This window comes from Crotalus tigris, unplaced genomic scaffold, assembly GCF_016545835.1.
Source record: "Crotalus tigris isolate CLP2741 ecotype Arizona unplaced genomic scaffold, ASM1654583v1 scf7180000018103.2265978, whole genome shotgun sequence".
Taxonomy (NCBI): domain Eukaryota; kingdom Metazoa; phylum Chordata; class Lepidosauria; order Squamata; family Viperidae; genus Crotalus; species Crotalus tigris.
Genome location: NW_024096824.1, coordinates 2154728 through 2170822, shown reverse-complemented (window position 1 = coordinate 2170822; position 16095 = coordinate 2154728). Strand labels below are relative to the sequence as shown.

Here is a 16095-nt window from a genome sequence, read left to right as displayed (position 1 = left end):
TTTAGACATAGCTTTAAATTATGGTTTGTTTAATTATGGTTCATTTAGTAAGTCAAACTGTTCTGGATCACCCAGAATATTAAACCATGTAGGTTGGATTCACACAGTGAGCTCAGTCAAAAAAATACAAACATCTTAAAATATAATATGTTCAGATTAACATAGGTTTTTTTCTTCTCCCATTCATTTGTGTCTGATTCTCAGAGATGCCTGGACAAATTCCTGCAGTTACCTTGGCAAGGTTTCTCAGAAATGGTTTGCCATTGCCTCCTGCATCTCCTAGTTTGGCCCAAGGTTACCCAGTTGGCTTCAGGCCCAAGGTGAGATTAGAACTCAGGGGCTGCCATTTTCTAAACTAATTCCTTAACCACTACACAAAACTGGCTATCTAAAGGAGGTTTACCTTCAATTACATAGGAATGAGCTTAGTCACTGCAAGATACAAGGCCCTTTGTCCTTTAATCCCTTTCTAAAGTTCAAAAGGCCCACCATTTTGGCCTTGGTCATTGCCTCTTCAGCCCTCAAAGGACAATTGTAAAAAGCATGGCCTTTAGTTGCAAAAAAAAACCCATTGCTGATTCCTGTTATTTTGTTAAAGTTGGCATAGTCCTTTATTTAATTATCTTAGCAAAGGTATTTATCCACCTGTAGTTTTTGTATGTTTTTCTCTCTCATGGAAAGACAGCTATCTTTGTTTTTTATATTTTCAACTTTGTAAATCAAAGTTATTGTCATAGCTGACAAATGAAGTTCAGCATTGCTGAGTTGACACAAGGTACATATGACCAGTTAGATGCCTCCTAATAAGACAAAGGGTGTAAGGTCTTGTATTTACTGTAACTGATGTACTTAAACTCCATTGCACTTTTTCCTCATTTAAAACAATTCCAAACTGAAATGCCAAGGAGGAGAAGTCAGTTGATGTTTCATCAACAGAAGCTAAAGGTTAGCAGCCTGTTTCCTGATAGCTCAAAGTCTCTCTTTGTTTTAGGATAAGATATCCACAAAGGTTTAGACAAGTTGACATGTCCTTCCAACAGATATCAGTATATGTGTGCCCAGGTACATGGGTTTCCGGGAAGAACCCTTCTTAAGTGGGAAAAACAGAGCAGAGACAGAAAAAAGCTTGAATGTTTTCATCTTGGTATCTCACTGGACCATCTGCAGGGGTTAGAGACAGGAGGTGTTGTTTTGTAAGGATTCCATTTCTTCCTCAGTAGACAGTTCCAGACTTTGATGGTGGGGGATTAGAGGTCAGCTCCATGACCCCCAATGTGTCCTCTGTTCCCTGCTCTTTAACTTCTACATGAAGCCATTAGGAGAGCCCAACAGTTTGGGGTGCCTCATCATCAATATGTTGATGATACCCAATTATACATCACTTCCCTGGACTATGAGAAAGATGCTATCAATGTCCCTTCCCAGGGTCTGGAAGTTGTCAGGGTCTGGGAGGAAGAAATAGGCTGAAATTGAATCTTAGTAAGTCTGCATCAAAGATTTTCTGTCACCATCAGAAGTGTTCCTTGACACTATCCATCAGGGAGCAGATTCACCACTTGAAGGCCCTTCTGAAATGATAGCTCCTCCTGGAACAATAGTGGAAGTGATAATCCCTGAGGGCTTGGCCAGTGAGTCAACTGCAACCCTACCTGGGACAGGAAGATTTTGCCAGAGTAACTCATGCTCTTATCATCATGTAGCTGGACTACTGAACAATCTTCACTTGGGTCTGCCTTCAGACATACTCAGAAACCACAATTGATCTTAAGTGCAACAGCCTATGTACTCCAGGTCTTCTCATTGGGGATATTTAATTCTAGTTTTACTTAATTGAATAGAAAGAAACTGCTACTGATCTCACATTTTGGGGCGTTCTGGGGGCTAAGGTAAGAAAGCACTGATTTTCCCATAGGAATGCTCCTTCTCTGGAACAGCCTTCCCACTAAAAGCAGGCTAGCCTCCCCCTCCACACTGATCTTTCAGAAACTTTTAAAGGCACTATTGTTTTGGACAGCTTTCTTTTCATTTCATCATATCATGTTCATTTTTATTGTTCGTAGTTTTCTGTTTGAGTGGTGTTGTTTTACTGTTTTATAATTATAATTCCGTGGATGTTTTATTTGGTTTCATACTCTGTGAAAATTGCCAAGAGCCTCTGGATTGTGGTGGAGTAGAAATGTGGACCAAAAATAAATAAAACTAAATAAAACTTGTGTTCCACTCTGCAAATAATAACATTGCCTGTTTGCCTATGTTTATGTTCTCCTTAAATATTTCTGAAAGGAGCAAATACTACAAGAACATCAAAGTCTTCAGTAGACTCTCTCTCTTTTGCTCTTTGAACACTGCAATGTTTGGACTAATCTTGTTGCATGTAATTATGTTTCCCTTGTGTATTACAAGGATGTGCTGACTGGGAAATGAAGTTCCACATATCGGAAGAACAAGACATTGGAGAAGCTGCCCTTATCTTGTTGTAAAACAAGACTGTTAAAATGGTTCTCTCTTTACTCTTCACATATTTCTCCATCATTTTTTTCTCTATTGATTAGGACCTATGTCTAATATATTTCTGCTTCTACATATAATACATATTTTAAAATATATTATCTAATAATTATAATAATGTAGTAATATGATTGCAAAATATATAACCTCTTTCTAATAAAGGGTGCTAAAAACATTGAGGATCATTCCTATATTGATCAATCCTACATTGATTGCTTATGTAAAAGTACCAGATTAATAGAATCATTACAAGAAACAAGACTCAGTCTTCAGATTATTAATTCTTTGCTGAGAAAGAAAAGACCACACTCCAAGAAAACATTCCCAAAGCATGGATGGCCTGAAGGGAGATTGACCACATGGAGATATCCCAGCCAAGAAAAACTGTACTTGCAGGACTTTAAAACCCAGGAAAAAGCCTTAGGCTTCCTAATCTTGCTATCAATGCCCTCTCAGAAGATACTGATGGTTATGAGTTGATGAATATCTTGTGACACAGCTTAGCTCTGGTTGACCACATTCTGAGTCTCCAGCTCAGTGCAAAACCCAAACATCTGACGATCCCTTTCCTGCTACTTTCTTAGAAATATAGGAAGCTATCTTATATTGAGGCAACCTCATAGTCTTTCTAGCCTTGTGTTTTACCACTTCACTAAATGGTACGGTAGCAGCTGCCTCTTTCAGATGAAGCCTTTCCAATTCAGCAAAGATATATCAGCTATTGGAAATTGTAGAATTTGCTTAGCTATTTTATTTTTGAAATGACAACTAAACTTTATGACTAATCATAACTCCTAGGCAAATGCTATGAAAATATGTCTAATTGACTTCCGGTTTTGCATAGTAGCGACCAGTTGCAGGCTTACAAATTCTCCCCATCCCCATGGCTAATTTCGCCCTGCCAGGGGAGCCTAAATGGGTCTAAGTCACCCCAGAGAGGCGACGAAGAAATAAGGGTGCTCCAGAGATTCTGGAATGGTGGTGGCCATTCCATTTGACTTGGAGAAAGCCTTCTAACCCAACAGGAGAAAGGCTGACCATATTGCATCTACCAGCCTAAGCTACTAGCAACTGAAGTCCAAAAGTACTAACCAGGACAACTGTGAACAGTGTGCTTGAAACTGGGTGAGGAATTTGATCTTCTCTTTTCTATTTTACATTTAATTTCCTGGAAAAGGTCCCAAGAAGCAAAATACCTCCGAAAGGGAAGGAAGGGGATTTCCGCCCCACCCTTATATTAACAGAATTAATCTTTTTATGGAGCATCAAAATATATGGAAGTGAAATAAATATAAAACCTGAAAATTAAAACTCAAATCTGGATAAATCTAAAATTGTTTGAATGGTTAAGACTCTCATTTTAAAGATAATTGTTCATTTTGGAAATTGAAAAACAAATTGTTGCTGACACCGAGTGGCAGATGAAGACTATGACAGCTATGATTTTAATATAACACTGCGCAAAATCTGGGAAAAGCTAATCTGTGTTTGTGACCTTCAAAGCTTTAACAATAAAGAACAGCTGTGACAAAAAAAGACAATAATCTGGGCTGCAGACAAAGAAAAAATTATAAATTTCAGAAAAAAATCTTTTTTGAATTATTTGGATTACAAATATCTATCTAATTGGGACTCTAAAGCTATTTGCAGAGAAAAGAAAGGAAGAGGAAAACTCAAATTCTTGGCTCTCATGGATCAGAGACATGTAAAAAGAACATCAACAAAACATAAATACTTCACAGGAAGAGATATATAGTATACTGCAACTAATTCAAACAACAATGACTTTAAACCACAAAGAAATCCAAAACAACTTTGAAAATATGAATCAATCTATTTCCAAGTTAACTCTACAACAAAATAATTCCCAGAAAACAATAACAGAGAAGGAGCAGATAAAACAGATAAATGGATATAGAATTGAGAATAGAGACTTAAAGATGGAACTTAACAAAACAAGGAAACATGATTTAATCCTAGTGGAAAAAAATTCACAAAAATTGGAAAAACAACTTATCCCTTAAAACTACAAAATAAATCTGAGGACAAAAAATTGGATTGGATAAAATAGACTGTAAAGATGTCAGGAACATCAGAGAGAAAAGAAATGATTAGAGAAGCAGAGGGGGAAAAAAAGAAAAAGATTTTCAACAAACATGGAAAGGCAGAAGTCCCATACAAAGACACTTCTCCTGACTTACTTTTTATATCTACAGCAACATTTACAAACATATGGAAAAACTTTTTGATTCAGCAAAATACATTGATAAGCAAGACACTGGGCAAAAGAAACGTGGAAACTAGGAAAATAGATGGTGGGACTTACCAGAAAGAATACTTTAAAAAGAATCATTTGTTTGAATATGGTTAAAGGAATAGAAAAGTTTGGGAATATATATGTCACTCTAAGAGGGATGAATTCTCTAAATATAATATAGTATGCTTTTTTCCCTTTTTTGTTCTCTTTCTTGATATGAGTAATATTAAAAAAATTGAAATGACTTAGATAAAGGAAATGTTTTAGATATTTAAATGTGATTCAATTTAAGAAAATTATAATGGATAAAAATGTTTTGAATAAGAGTTAAAGGACCAGATGACAAGATTTATTAAATGGAATGTTTAAAGATTAAACATATTTTTAATTATGGTTAAAAAGAATAAGAAATGTAGGAAATAAATACGTATTAGCTTAGGAGGGATATATATTTTAAGTAGTATGTTATTTTTTATGTTTCTTTACTCTTGCTTTTCTCTTTTTTTCCCCTACTGTTTTATCTAATCCTTAAGAAATGTAAAAGTGTGAGATGGTTCATATGGAAAAATAGAGTTAAATTCTTAAAAGTAATTAATTTTTGAGAAAATCTTAACCAGTAAGAATATCTAAATTAAAATAAGGACTGTAACAGGATTTATGATAAGGCAACCAGAATGATTGGTTTAAAAAGAAATATTATATTATATATTGATGTGATTATTATTTTTAGGACTGTTGGGAAAAAATTATATATTTAATTGTTATCTATCAAAACAGTAAGAATTGTATTAACTCAATGTTTGCAAAAGAGGATATTTTGGGAAAAGAGGAAATCAACTAAAACTATTGTGTGGATTATGGATTATAGAAATCAATTGTTAGTGATTGTTTTACAAATGTAACCCAGACAACACACTGTTCACTAATTATTAAATGATTTCTGTTTTTTAAAAAAATCAATAAAATTACAAAAAAAAGGAAATATGTCTAATTGTCATAGCCATGAAGCCATAATTAGCACACATGTCACAAGTTAATATTTAAAGAAAAGACATGAGCCATGGTGGCACAATGGTTAGAATGCAGTACTGCAGGCTATTTCTGCTGACTGCCGACTGCCTGCAACTTGGCAGTTTAATTCTCACTGGCTCAAGGTTGACTAAGCCTTCCATCCTTCCAAGATCAGTAAAATGAAGACCCAGATTGTTGGGGGCAATATGCTGACTCTGTAAACCACTTAGAGAGGGCTATAAAGCACTGTGAAGTGGTATATAAATCTAAGTGCTATTGCTATTGCTATTGTTATTCTTTGTTTCTGGTAGATATTCTGCAATCAACTTTTCAAAACCAATTGCATAGTCTGTGATAAGGACATTCATGATCATGGACCACTGGCCCTCCAACAGCCTCCTTCCACTAGATCTTCAGTTGATCCATTTAGGATTTGCTCCTCTGCTTTCATTTTTACACCAATAGGAAGCTACTTTATATCCAGCCAGACCATTGGTCCTAGTTCCAGGGAGATTCTAACTCCAGAATCAGAAATGAGCTTGTGGGAAATAGGCAAAAACCATTCTATAAGCTAAGAGGGATGAAACATTCCTTACGTTCCGAGAAATATCCTTGTATTTGGAAGAAATTCAGGCAGCCTCTTCATAATTTTTTGGTATTGAAGATGGAAGAGTGGTAAAGCACAATCAGGCTTGCACATTTCTTTTATCATATAGCATATTTTCAATTTATAGTTCTAGTCTTCTAATGGAGTCTGTTTCCTAAACTGATCTACCTGAAGGGCTGGCAAGATGGTACATACTGGTGCCAATGGCGATCTTAAATTTCAAACAAAGGTCATTTGCAGAAGCAGAAATATTGGTTAGGATACTCTATATTCAAACCAACTCCTATAAACTTCAGCAATTCCCTTCCCATAAACGGTACTTAGGTCTTCTCAAAAGACCTAAGTACCTTTTTTTACTACTTCTTTTTCCTTTTTGCCAAACCCTGGGTCTCTAAATCTTTCCTTGCTTAATGTTTCTAAGTAAGCCCTATCTCAGCAGATAATAGCATTTGCCTGACATCATCAAGGCTTGGAAACTAAACAATTAATGCCTAATTTATACTGGGATGGAAGCCCACCAGATGTACTGATAAATTGCAGAAATCTTCAAGAGAAGAGTCAGAAGACGCTGACAAATTGCTTTCCTATTTCCAAGAAAAATGTACAGGTACATTCAAGGATTTACCACAAGTGAAACTCAGTTTGAAGACTTCTTTTATTTTTATTATTTATTTTATTGGTTGACCAGTAGTTAGGCCACCCTGTCCTTTTCAGCAGATCTTTTTCTTGTAATGCTTGTTTTGAAGAAAGCTTGTTCAACACTCTCCAAAAATTGGCAGAAAAATTCCAGTCTCTTTCAGCAGCATGGAAAGAACAAACTGTTATTGCAGATGAATGGTGTCAAGTTTACTCTACTGGCACTAAATTAAATTATAGTAAACAAAAATTATCTTGCCTTGGTAAACAAAACAGCTAAAAACTCTTTCCTGTGCCTCTTGAAACTGCTGTCCACTCCGTCCAAATAATGAATCACTCAAATCCCCGTTCCCCATTGCTTGTAGAAAATATGGAACATGCTTACATGATCAGTAACCAACAATGCCACATGCAAAACCATTAATTATAGCAGGGAAACAGCTATGGATAGAATATCCAGCTAAATGAGAAAGGTTCACATATTGCTTCGGAATAACAGAGCACAAATGTACAATATTTTCATCTTTTCTCACACTTCTGTCTTAGAAAAACTTAGGAGCTTTAAGTGCATAAACTAAACTTTCAGTATTTGATTTGTCATTATTATTTATATGGCCCACATTTTTCCTCTGGTACATTACTCCAGAAATGCAAAAAAAGGAAGAACAATGGTTTCTTGGGAATCATCATCACTACTTTTTAGAGGAAATCATACTTATTCATCCAAAGCTATTGAGCAGACTTCAGCACCTTTTCTTTCACAATAAAATGCTGTTAAAGTACCAGCCTGATAATAATATGGAAGAATTTTTTGTGGGAACTTTTAATCCACAATTTTCTGAGCAATTATTTTATTGCTTCCTGTTCAGTAAAACTAGGAGCAATTAAAGCATTAAGTTAATAATCCATTTCTGTTCTTAAGGATTGGAAATAATTTTAAAATTTTATATAATATTTCATTATTTTTAATTAGATCACTCCTATTTTCACTGATAATAGAATTTCCATTGTCCTTTGATATTTTGCTTTGGCTTACTTCCTTCCCACATTCAAAACCCTGGGTAAAGTAAAATGTATAATCATTAGAGTTATAACAACAATCCAAAAGAAAACAATAAGTAATGAGTGACAATAGAATTACCAAATAGCCTATAAGGAATAAGCATGCTACCACTTACAAAAAAACCAGTACAAAAACATACACCAAGGAGCCAGATCACAAATCACAGATCCTGAGAACCTGCTGAAAAAGCCAGGTTTTCAAGAGGGAAAAAAATCCAACAGGGTTGAGGCCATATCAACTTCTTTTACAGAGGGCAGGCATAGCTAAGAGAAGACTTATTTCCAATGTCCTACATGATATCACTGCTTTTCCAACATATTAGGCAACAAACAAACCTTGTCAGATCTTCCAAATATGGAGAAACAATAGGAGAAAGGAAGTAAGGAAGAAGAAAAGAAAGAGAAATTTCTTTCTTTCTTTCTTTCTTTCTTTCTTTCTTTCCTCCTTTCTTTCTTTCTTTCTTTCTTTCTTTCTTTCTTTCTTTCTTTCTTTCTTTCTTTCTTTTAAAAAAATAATCAGAAATTATCAGGTTACAAAGCAATTTTCCAGATTCCAACTTTATATTTATTTGCAGAAATCCCTTTAGACTAGAGCTTACAAAGGCATTATGAGAAAACCAAAATAGTAAAAAGTATGTTTTCTTTTGAAATGTACCATCTGCCCAGAAAGAGAAAAACCAAGGTGGGGGGTGGGGGGAGGAAACATCAATAGGCAGCTGGCATAGTTGTGAGATTGGTTTGCATGATGCTTTGGATGAATTATGTCTGAACACTCCCATTCATGCCCATCATGACAGTCATTTGTGAATAATATTCTCTGTGGTAGCTATTTTATGAGAACATCATAAAATAGAGGTCATTTTAAATGCTTGTTACATGACGCGTTTTTGTTGTTGTTGTTGTTGTTGTTGTTGTTAATGATTTGACTTATTCAGTGCATTAAATTGGCTTGCTAGTGAAGCTCTAACACATCTCAGGGCAGCAAACCAAACATAGCTTGATGCCTTTCCTGGTGCCTCATTTTCCATTGTTTAGTGATAGATTTGACTGCCTCCTGTGGAGCTAGAATTATATTGGAATGATTTACCTAACATAGAGGGTCTGTTAAGGTGTGTCTCTGGGAATTATAATCTTCCATGTTTCAGAGGTTGAACCCATGCAATTGGCACACATAATTAGGTAACCCAGGAACTGTTCATAACAGGATAAGACAATATTTAAAGATTTCTTATAATGTCATAGAGATGCTGGTGAATGGACATATATTTAATAACTTCCTATGTCAAAATTCAGTGTTAGAGAAGGCAGCGGAAAGATCTCACTGCAGAAACAATGACATCTAAGTTGGGTAAAGGAGTCCTAATGCCAGAAAGTCTCTTTGCCTAGCCCCTCTAGATCAATCTTAGAAATTTCTGGTCCTCAAGATACTGATGAACTATAGCTTCTAGGAATCTGAGTTAATGTAACTATTAAAAAGCTGGGAATTGCATATCAGAAACATCTAGATTGCCACTGCTTCCACCCTCCCATTGTAAACAGAAACAAGTTATTGGATAGACAAAGTCATTTTTTGCACGGTATATTTTCAAAGTTAGCACACTGAAGGAAAGTAGGCTAGAGTCACTCTCACCAGGGTGCTAACTTTGTTAAGAAACACATTCAGACTTGACATTTTCTCAATTTTCTAAGGTGGTTTAGTCCAACAAAACATAGATGTTGTTGTAGTTTTCTGCTCCTAAGAATTAATTTTCTGATTTAACTATTTCCTGTTCCTCTTTGTTTTTAAAACACTCCATCATGTTCCCACTTTGACATGATTCAGGACTGTTTAAATCATTCCCATGTTCACTTGCTGAAAGATACAAAACAAAATTTGATTTACATGTGCTGAAACAATAGAAAGCTTTTTCCGTAGTAAGTAAAACTTCTGGGTAGCTGCTGGATTAGCTGAACTTATGTCAACAGAGAATAGCTTGAATATGACCTTAGCTCTTGTTCCAGGTAGATACAGGCTAAATCTGGAATCAGTACTGCCAAGATATTTTGCATGACCTTGACTGCAAGAGCATGTGCCAAATGTGTGACATTTATTTTTTACTTTGACCAAAAAAATAAACAAACAGAAAACCTTATGCACAACTTCCTTTTATTATTTGGAGATAATACAGCAGCAGTTCTTCACATCTATTTTTTCAAATGTCAAAAATAAGTAACTAGTAAAATGTGCCTTAATGTTTATCTCCAGACAGATGACCCGAGAGGAAGTCTTTGCTCTCTGTAAAGGATCTTGCAATTTGGAGATTATTGGAATTCTCTAGATTAGGAAATGAAATGGCTACCTTTATTTTCCTGATAAAATGTGAAACATTCTGGTAAATTGATGATCGGGTGTAGTTGAACATATGACTACCTGAACAAGAGGAAAATATATGTTAGTGTATGCTTAACAGTGTATCACAAATAGTTATCTCTGGTTGATAAACTAACACTTGGCCAGGTAAGAAAGCTCCACCGATTTTACATGTCTGTAGCTATCAATGAGGGTGCACTTTAAAAGGCAATAACACATCCATTTCCCCCATGTCTACAGTCATTTGTAGACGTATATCTTCTCCATCTCCTTAGCAAAACTGGGGTGATTCAAAAGTGGCTTTCCAAACAGATAATTATGGCTATCCTCCTCCTCCTCCTCATCATCATCATCCTCATCATCATCTATCCTGCTACTACTTGATTGATTATGTGCCATCAAGTTGTTTTTGACTCCTAGAAACTACATAAATAGATTTTCTCCATTACAAACTATCCCTAACCTAGTCTTTCAGTCTTCCATTGTTGCACTAATCTCCAGTGTATACTGTTAACCTTGTTGCTGGTCATTCTCTTCATTTTTCCTTCATTTTTCTCAGTATTAGAACCTTTTCTAGCTTTGTATGATGTATCCAAAGTATGATATTACTACTACTACATATTTACAGTATATTATATTTCTTCTTGGTGTTCAAGACGACACAAAAAGGAAGCGGACTCTCTTCCTTTTATACTATCACAACAGCCTACAAGAAAAATGCTGACTGATAAAGTGAGTTCCATGATCTTGACCTACCTAGACTTAAGCCCAATATTTTAATCATTACATTGTACTGGCTTTAGTGTAATCCTGGTTGTTAAGGCATTTCAAACAAATCATGGTTTAAAAATGGAACTTAGCACGATGTATGAATCCTATCAATCATTTCCCCTGCACTTGTCAGGACAATATTTTTGTAAGATGATCTTTAGAGTGCCAAAGATCTTACTGACATTTTCCATTCTGCAGCAAGTACAAGTAGTATCTTAAGACCATCACGAGAAAGACATATTTTCCAAGTGTCCTGCTAAGATTTTTTTAAAGCTTTCCCCCCTCTCCAAAAAGAGGGAGAGGCTACTCTTTCAGAATGCTTCAACTGTCTTTGGAGTTTCCCTTGGTGTTTCTGAACTTGCTTTATTATTGGGGATAACAGAAAAAAAGAAGCTTGAATAGGAATAACTTTTCTGCACTGTAATGGAGTACATGATTGTATCAGCTGCTGAAAAAAAACCAAGGAATGTCTTTGGGAGGTTGGCACACAGCTACCCTGGTGAGAAAGATTTTTCTTTCTATGTTTTGGAAAGAATTCTTGTTTGAATGCCTAGGAAAACATGGGTGGAACCACAGGCAGCAAGAAAATTATCTTGGTTCTCTTCCCACTCAGATACAAAATAACATAATTCTCAAAAAGGCTGCTTGGCTCAGTTTCTAAATAGCACTCAATATGCAGTTAACAATGCAGTGAATGCACATTTGAATGTGATTGTATCTAATTTTGCATGATTGCATCAATATGCAAACAAAACAGACATCCTTCAGAATAAGCCCTTTTGCAAATATATTCATATATTCATAAAAACAATATATAAAAAATATCTTATATGTGAGAAAATTGACTGAAAACAATGTGGACATTATCTAAAATTGCAAATCAATATAGATGGAGAATTGTGCATTGCAGTTTTCAAGCTAGTATAGGAACTTACTGAATCACATTGATGAATGGGAAATTGGGAAATGGAGAAATCTAGATCTACAATCTACAATTGATAGATTTACAAATATAAGAAAAAATCTAGATTGAGAGATTTTTATCAGCCTTAGTTCAGGTTCTAGGGCTTGTCAATGAATACTAGAATAATTCTTTCTCAATCACAGCCAGTTATGGAGATGGTGGAGTTTGATTGTAGAGCATGTTGCTTATGGAGATTGGCCTAAGATGAATCCATATTATCCACAGATAAAGATATAGGAGATATGAATTGTAGTCCACCAAAATCAAGAAGGTATCACAGCAGGGATTGTTAGATAGCGATGGGATCTCTCATTTTATTCAGCTGCCTTCACAAATGAAGTGAATTGGAATGCAAGTATGTGTGTATCTTTACTATTCCAGTATTGTAATATTTGAGATGCTGCTACAAAGAAGAAGGGGTCAAATTATTCTCCAAAACACCAGACCGCAGGACAAGAAACAATGGTTGGAAACTGATCAAAGAGAGAAGCAACCTGGAATTAAGGAGAAACTTCCTAACAGTGAGGACAATTAATCAGTGGAACAGCTTGCCTTCAGAAATTGTGGGTGCTCCATCATTGGAGATTTTTAAGAAGAGACTGGACAGTCACTTGTCTGAGATGGTATAGGTTCTCCTGGGTCTGGACTAGAAGACCTCCAAGGTCCCTTCCAGTTCCATTCTATTCTACTACTCTGTCCCCCTCCACAGCTTTTGCTTAACTTATTTGATAACCATACAAAATCATCCCCTTCAATTATTCACATATATATAGATTCCCCATGCAAAGATAAGCCCTGTTTGGCATAAATGTGTGGTCCCATAGCCAAAAATGTCACTGGGAGCATGGGTGACCATGAATGGTGGTTGGCCTTTGTTAGCTCTGCTACCTCCAGATATATTCATTTAACAAATCTACATAATGTAAGGAACCTGCAAATACTTCTAAGCTTTTGCTGAATGCTAAATAAATTGAATTAGTTTATTCATACTTAATTGGTTTATTCATTCTTTTGGGGGAAGGATTTTAGGCAATGAGAAAGCTACAGTGGCAGTTGGCAACAAAATAAAAATATCTGGAGACTGATGGTCTCATTGCCCATTGTAGAAAAAAAAATCCTCTCAACTTCTGCTTATAGTTTTAAGTAGTTTATCTGATAAACAAGAACATTCCAGATAAGTTTCTCTAGAGTCCATTCTTTTTAATATTTGACATGGTAAAGAGATGTGATTTTTTTTTACCATGTGAGTAGATGCTCCCACTACATATAATTTCGCTGCATATTTAACTCTTAGTTCCTTCCTCTGCTTTTCTCAGTTGGATTCATTTCAGATTTGAGAAGACTTCACAATATTTCCAAGAGTTTCTGTGGGAGTTCAGAAAAATCAAGGCAGTGGCCACAACTATGACCCAGCTTACCACACTCATTCCCTAAATAATGAGAATTATCCAGTCAGAACTACCATCTTTATTTTTAAAATCTCATCCCATCCCTGCAGATGCCCTTGAGTAATTCATGAATGTAGGGCCACATTTTAAACTTTCTGAAGTGATCTTGAACAACCTCAGGATTACTGGGCATTAGGGTCAATGTATGGAGGTTAGTTTCTAAATTCAGCCACTCAAGATGGAAGATGAAGCTGGGGCCCTATCAATCTCAAAGAGCTCCACCTTGTCTTCTCTCTTTAGACTGCAATTCATAATAGCAATTTTATTAACTATTAGTTTAAATAGTTTTTTTCATTGGAATTTAAATGATGTTGCCACTCCAAACTCACTGACAGCAGGTGAGTTAGAAACCAGAAACTTTGAGTTTAAAACATGATTCAGAATCCAGAAATTCCTCTGAATGTGGGTCTCTGAGTTCATTTTTGTTCTGAAGAAGTTCCCAGTTTCCATATTGAGCAAGAGGAACAATCTTCCTTTATTAACATCCCTCTAAAAGTGCAGTTTGTACAAACACTTTGTTTGTCTTAGGAAAGATTTTTCCCAGAATAAAAGTCACCAGGATGTTGCTGCTTTAAGAGCAAATAGCAGTCACCAAAATAACTTGCCACAGTAGTTTTATTCTTTGACTTTATGTTAAATTAATTTCATAAAAGTTCTAAAAGTGTGTTTATTATTTTATTTTATTTATTTTATACTGGGAAGAGGAAACGTTTTGCAGCCAGTAAATAATAATCAGGCTGGAAGGAATACATGAATTGTTATGTGTCAAGAGACCAGCACTGAATTCTGAAAAGCCAAACATTCATAGTCAGAGTAAACAAGTAAAGAGCTTTTAAATATTCTACTTAAGCAGAAAAAGATGGCATACATTCTGTCCATGTTTGCTTATTGATAACTATCTTTATTCTCTAGAATCTATCTGTCCCAAATCTTCTTTTGATGTTGAAGGAGGTCTTTGTAGAGTCTTCTAAAAGTCCAACCAACCAGCAACCATAGGGTGGTTGGTGTGGGGAACAAAATACAACAGAATAAAATAGGAGGGAACACAGTGTGGACCATTTTGAGAAAACATCCGATAAATATTGAGGAGAGGCTGGTAGTGGTAAGGTTGCATTGAAATGACCTTTTTATACTTGCCAGCCTGTTGGACAGCAATGGAACAAAATGACATTTTGAGAAGCATTTATCTTGCCCAAGCGTTAAATGGACATACTTGCAGACAGAACAAGTCCTATAGATCAATGGGCACCAATCTTTTTGGTACCCAGATGGTTTTGTGGAAAACAATTTTTCCATGGACCGGGGAGGGATGTTTTCGGTTTTGCTTGCTTGCCCTCCACTTACCTCCAGCTGTGTGGCCCAGTTCCTAATAGGCCATGGACCGATACCAGTCCATGGCCCAAGCATTGGGGACCCCTACTATAGATGGAAAACTGGTGATCAATATCTTGCATAAAGTGTCAATGTGGATTCAATTTCTTATGCATTGGTTGCTTCTCTGGAGTTCCTCTCCCAGTTTCAGGGCTGTTTTGTCCCAAAAGATTTTCAGTCTCAGCCCTTAATTTCTGTATTTTACCAACATTGCTGCAGGTTCACACTATCCAGTGCTTGTCAATCTTGGCTGCTTTAAACTTTGTGGACTTCAACTCCCAGAATACTATATACAGTGGGATTCTTTTTACTTCCTTTGTTTTACTTCATTTTTCAGGTTGGCTCTGAGCAGAAGAATGATATATGGGGAAATAATTTAAAATAGATCTTCCTATCTGTCACATCACATTTCCCAAAGTGCTTATACAACTATGACAGGAATAAGAACATAGAGACAATCCAAAGGGACATTGTGTTCACACAGTTGAAAGCCATAATGTAATTTGTGTACTTTTTGACATAGAACTGTGAGTAATCTCAGTATGACATTTAGAGGATGATCCTAATAGAGGGTCACCCAACCCCCGGGCTGGCACACCAGAAATCAAGCCAAGCAAACTAGTGAAGCCCCATCCACATATGTGTGGGATGCAGGCAGCATGTGAAACCATGTTTCCTCTGATCTGTGGAAAAGCTGCTCTCCTTGGAACCAATCTCTGGTGGCCAAAAGTTTGGGGGCCAGTGCCCTAATGTACATTTTTTTGGGGGGGGGGGAGAAAGCCCTACATGTTATTCCAACTAAAGCAGCAAAGAACACAATGAAGTTATATGTGCTAACCCGATGCCTGATGCTCTCCAGATATGTTTAAACACAAATCCTTCTGCCATCTTGGAATTATGACTTGACACTTCTGGATTATGGCCTAATATTTCTGGAACCACTAAGTTGGTGAACACTGTGCTAGGTCACCTTATTTTTTTTTTTCACTGAAAAATATTGGGGTAGCTAAATATGTATGACAGGTACAGGAAGTCCTCTACTTATAAGAGTTCATTTAGTGACCAAAGTTACAATGGCATTATGATCATTTTTCACACTTTTGACCGTTG

General features: G+C 36.0%; 1 protein-coding gene across 1 annotated transcript in view; it reads left to right on the top strand.

Annotated features, from left to right (window-relative positions):
- The first annotated feature begins 11437 nt into the window (after window positions 1-11437).
- The window catches only part of DAB2 (DAB adaptor protein 2), a 71022-nt gene continuing 66364 nt past the window's right edge, over window positions 11438-16095 (top strand). The window contains exon 1 of the mRNA XM_039347953.1: window positions 11438-11701. The gene's annotated coding sequence lies outside the window, so the exon portion shown is untranslated. The remainder of the gene's footprint in view (window positions 11702-16095) is intronic.